We start from the raw sequence: 6,000 nt of genomic DNA, 5'->3' as shown, positions 1-6,000 counted from the left end.
AAACTTGTTGACGCAGTATGGAATAAACATGATATCATTTAGCTCATGCTATTAGGTAGTGATACAAATTATTCTTATTGTAATCAGATAAACTCTTAAGGGATGCTTCTCTTCTCCTACCCCTTTATCACAGTCTAATAAAGTACAAATTTCAATCAGTTTGGTATTCCAGATATCTCTTACCCAGTAGATTCCCACCACTAAGTGGTCTGCTGAGACATAAACGTGGATCTTGCCTCTAAGAAAAACAAGAAAAGCACCAAGAAACCCTGTTATCTTTCAAAACTTACATAATTGATTTTATTTGGTGGATTGTAGTAAACTACAGTGAAAAGGAACTTCTTTAGCATAATTTGAGTGAACATTGTTGATGTCCTCTTCAGAATCCTTGAGATAGATCAAGGAATTCAGTCCTTATGGAGTTGAAAATTAGTAGAAAAAATTTTGGAATTAAAAAAAAATCCACTTCCTAACTCTGTTCAAGATATTCATTCTCTCTAAGATCTTTATGCTCATCTTTATCCTCACTGGGGGCCTCTGAGTGGCCCAGTGGGTTGAACACCCAACTCTTGGTTTTTGTTCGGGTCCTGATCTCAGGGAAGTGAGATCAAACCTTGTGTCAGGTTCCAGGTTCAGCACAGAGTGTGCTCCAGATTCTCTCTCCCTCTGCCTCTCCCCCATTCTCTCTCTTTCTCTCTCCCTCTCCAAAATAAATAAAATCTTTAAAAAAAATAAATAAGTAATGATAACACATTTCATAGAGATGTTGGAAATATGTATGTATGTATGAAGAATGATGCAAATAATGTGCAGCCCACTCAAATGATGTAGTTTACCTAGTATCATGATGTAAATTCTTGAATTGCTCTTAGTTATATTATCCATATAAAAACAAGATTCGTCGAAATACCGTGAAAACAGAACAGAAGAAATATTGAAATAAAAGAACACAAAGAACCTCTGAGCTTTTAAAGAACCTGATATAATGGATCCAAGGACTGTATGAGTCAGAGAGGTTCTATGCTTATTGGAGAGATGAGATCCATTTACCAGTCTGAAATGAAGATCAACCAGATTTTACCAAGTGACAGCAAATTTTTAAGCATCAAACAAATAATAAACATATTGGAAGCCAAGTGTACAGGTTAGACTGAAATTCTGAATTCTCGTGAGACAAATACAAAAGGATTTACAGATAAAAAAGGGGAACAGTATCTGTAATACAAGCACCAGTTATGCTAACACGGAAATAAAATCTTTATCCAGAAAGGAATAAGTTTTCCCATAGAAGAAAGTCCAGAAACAGCTGAATTTGAGAATGACCCAGAAAATACAGTGTGGCAGTAAAAAACATCTTGAACTAAACAATTACCTGGTTAAGCAAATCCAGAGAAATGGCACAGAAGCAGACCTGGATGGAATAGTTATCCCCCTATTTTCCTGCTCATGTATTGAGGTGGTTTAAATAAGAAAAAAACAAAACAATACAAAAACAGGCTTAGTTGTCCTAAGAACCATTCAATTAAAATTTATTTATTGTCAAATTGTAGACATTATATTATAAAATCCTTTATTTTACTTCTTGTTTTATTTTATTTTCCCCTGACCTGCTAAGTAAGGTCCTTTTGCTCAGTGTTCACACTTAGCAAGGTTAGAAAAATGAATGCTTATTATTGCCTGAACAGTTGTCCAAACTTAGGAATCCCCAAAATAATCACAATATGGGAGCCATACAGAGTACAATAAACAAAACAAACTCTAGAGATATTAAATCTTGATTGTTCCAGATCTACAAAATTTCCCTGCTAGTAAGATATTACCAAAATTTTATTTTACCATTATTTTAATTGTAACCTGTTTTTTGAAAAACACTAAGAAAAATTAATTTGTACACTTAACATGCTAACTGTATTTGAAATATATTAAATTAAAATGTGGTAAAGTAAATTTTCTGTAGAGAAGATAGTGTGCTTCACTTGAAACCTGAGCAATTATTTCTAAGTCATGGCAGTTTTTATCACATTCAAGTTTTTCTAATTATGCCTTTGCTCATTCAAATCTTTGACATGCTTTTGAATAAGTATCCTTTGGAAGCACAATGCGAGAGTTAAAAGAATTTGAATTCTTAGTTGCAAGGAGTAAGTGGAATCAGACTAATGCAAGCAGAAAAGCATGTTTTCAAAAAGGATATTGTGTATTTTTAAAAGTATCAAAGTGGGGGGGCACCTGGGTGGCTCAGTGGGTTAAAGCCTCTGCCTTCAGCTCAGGGCATGATCCCAGGGTCCTGGGATCGAGTCCTGCATCGGGCTCTCTGCTCAGTAGGGAGCCTGCTTCCCCTCCCTCTCTCTCTGCCTGCCTCTCTGCCTACTTGTAACCTCTGTCTGTCAAATAAATAAAAATATATTTTTTTTAAAAAAGGTATCAAAGTGGGATACCTGGGTGACTCAGCTAGTTAAGGTCTGCCTTTGGCTCAGGTCATGATCCCAGGGTCCTGGGCTTGAGTCCTGCAGTGGGACTCAGAGGAGTCTGCTTATCCCTCTGCTATTGCTTCCCTTGATTGTGTTCTCTCTGATAAGTAAATAAAATCTTTTTAAAAAAAGTATCAAACTTTTTTTGGGGGGGGAGGGGGTCCTAAACAATCAGGTTCAGACACAACAGATTGAGAGGCAGAATTTGTCTAATATCACAGGGCTGACACCATTGAGCACAGACCCAAGCTCACCTGTCAGTGTCAATGACAGTTGTCCCGCTTACAACTATTCCTATATGCATTGTGGAACAGGGAGTTGTCAACATCAACATCTGAATAGAGTCTGAGTATATTCTTGTTTTTTCAGTGTATTTATCTCAGATTTGTAAATCAGGTTAATCCATCTCATTGGCAGATAGTGGTCATGTATGATAGAGCACAAAGGAAGGTGAGAAGGAGCAGAAAGGAGAAAGCAAGGGTTGGACAGTTTGTTTTCATTAGTGTAATGAAGACAGGACAGTGAAATTCTCTGAATATAGTGTGTTTATATGCTGGGCAGCCACGAGTCATGATCTTTGTCCAAAGCATGAGCTATATAATACGGACTTTGTACACTGGATTTTCAGTCAACAGTAAATGGAAAGGCTTTAAACAAAAAAAATAACAGAATTGCATTTTGGAAATACCATGGTAGCAGAGAAGAAATTGGGTTGTATGGCATGAAAACAGCTAGAAACTTATTGCAAAAAGGTTTCCTTCAAGCACATTTTTTCAAAGACATATGTTTTTCTCTTCCCAAATCTTTAAAAAGTGCCTAGTGAATTCATGTTTATAAAGTAGTGCTAATTTGGTCCTCTTTCTTTTTTTAAGATATCTTACTTGGCTCCATTCGGTTTTCAAACAAGAAACTTAGATTCTTTCTTTGTTCTTAGAAATAGAAAAGTAACCACAATGTATCTAGACTACTACTTGAGTTCTATATTAATTTCCACAATTAGTTACCCCCTGCATAATTTTTTTTTATTTTCAAGTATGTTTAGACTTTTAGAAAAGTTGCAAAAATAATAGAGTGTGTTCCTATATACTTTTCACTTGCTTTCCCTAATGTTAACCTCTTATATGGAAATAATACAATTTTAGAAACCAATGCATTTAACCTGAATACAAGACTCTCACCTAGTCTATAGACTTTATTTGAATTTTGCTAGTTTCCCACAAATGTTTTTTTTAGCTAGGGGTGGGGACATCTATGAGCCAAATCAGGATTTCAAGTTGTATTTTGTTGTCATATGTTTTTTTTTGTTTTGTTTTGTTTGTTTGTTTTTTAAAGATTTTTATTTATTTGACAGACAGAGATCACAAGTAGGCAGAGGGGCAGGCAGAGAGAGAGGAGGAAGCAGGCTCCCTGCAGAGCAGAGAGCCCCATGTGGGGCTCGATCCCAGGACTCCGGGATCATGACCTGAGCTGAAGGCAGAGGCTTTAACCCACTGAGCCACCCAGGCGCCCCTGTTGTCATATGTTTAATATCCTTTGGTATGTAATGATTCATCTTTGTCTTTCATGACCTTCACATTTCTAAAATGTCTAGGCCAGTCATTTCCAGAATGTCCCTCAATTAGCATTTGTATGATGTGCTCTCATGCTTAGATCTACAAGAAAAAATGATGATGTGCCTTTCTCAATGCATTATATCAGAGATATGTACTATAGCTTTATCTTATCATTTGTGGTATTAATTTTGCTGATTGCATTTCTAATGTGGTATCTGCCTTGTTCCTCCACTATTAACTTGCTATTTTCCCTTTGCATTTATCTTCCAAAATCCCTCAAAGTTCTGTCCATTAATACCCCTGTTCCTTTTCCCCAGTTTCCTTATTTATATATATTTTTGACAATTTCATTAAGACTTTTAAAGAAAGAGCGGTAAATGTAGGCTCAAATAGCCTTCAGCCAGCATTCATTGGGTGCCTAACATGAACCAGGCATAAAAGTAAATGAGACACATAGGATCTCAAAATCTATAAGAGACATAACTTCTAATGAAATATAGTGATTACAATGAAGGCTTATTCTTAGGATATTCAGATCTTAGCACTCTTATGAGAAAGGTGTTTTATATACTCAGTGGAGACTAAAGATCTCATTTCACATATAGGAAATATTCAAATATTTACTGTGATAATTATCTTCCTTTAAATAGCATATATCAAGAAACTTACTTAGGGGTGTCTGGGTGGCTCAGATGGTTAAGCACCTGCCTTCTGCTCAGGTCATGATCCCAAGGTCCTGGGACTGAGCCCCCCATCAGGTTCCCTGCTCAGCCAGGATCTTGCTTCTCTCTCTCTCTCTACAGTTTCCCATGCACAAGCATGGGGAGAGGCACAGGGAGAGGGAGAAAACTCCGTGCTGAGCAGAGAGCCTGAAATGGGGCTAGGTCACGGGACCCTGGAATCATGACCTGAGCCAAAGACAGAGGCCTAACTGACTGAGCCACCCACATGCCCTACCAGCTTTCGTTCAAACGATGAAAACAGTAAATGTGCCCCAGTGTAACTTCATTTTAGTTTTTGTGAACATGTATGAGAGATCGTGTTTGTTTGTGTATGTGTGTGAATTTGCTTTGTATCTTCTTGGCATCCTTCTATACTGAAGAAGCTACAAAAGTCTATGAGCCCCTTCCCTCCAAAACCAATTAACTATTCCTCTAAATTTGGTATTTAGTAGTATAATAAATAGTGATGTCTTTGAAAAATAATCTCATTAAGCTTTTAAGCTTTCTTTTTTTCTTAGATGTGTATTTGTTGTGTAACAAATTACCACATACTCAGGGGCTTAAAACAATGACCACTTATCATGTCACAGTACTGTGGGTCACAAGTCTAGATAAGGTTTAAGGGCTTTTTTTCAGGGTCTCACAAGGATGCCATTAAGGTGTCTACAGGGGATGGAATAATCTGAGGCTTGGAGCACTCTCCCAAGCTCACATGGTTTTTGGAAGAGTACATTACTATTACCTTGCATTACCGGTGTAACTCTTGGAAGCTGCATCTTCAAGGGCAACAGGAAAAGCACCTCTTTTTCAACAACTTTCTTGATTAGGTCAGATATACCTATAATAATATCCTTTTTGATTAACTCTGAGTTAATTACTTAGTAATCTAATCATGGAAATGATATCATGTCATATTCACAGTTTTTCCCATGTTCAAGGGGAAGGAAGTACACAGGAATCTTGTTTACCATCTTAGAATTCTACCTACCACATGGCACATGCTACATGTTTTCTCAAGAGTACTGTAAAATCAGATATCACTTTGGAATAGAATTACTATTTATTTTCAATATTTGAGAATATAGCAATCTAATCCAAAGAGTTAACATTTATTTGTAAAAATGATGGTTGACTATAGCCACCCATTCTTCTATTCTGGGTACTCTTCTTATTAAACTTTTTTTTTTTTTAAATTTTTATTTATTTTTTAAATTTCTTTTCAGTGTTCCAGAATTCATTGTTTATGCCTCACACCCA

The sequence above is a fragment of the Meles meles genome, chromosome 1 (genome assembly GCF_922984935.1).
Source record: "Meles meles chromosome 1, mMelMel3.1 paternal haplotype, whole genome shotgun sequence".
Taxonomy (NCBI): Eukaryota; Metazoa; Chordata; class Mammalia; order Carnivora; family Mustelidae; genus Meles; species Meles meles.
This window is presented reverse-complemented; position numbering follows the sequence as displayed.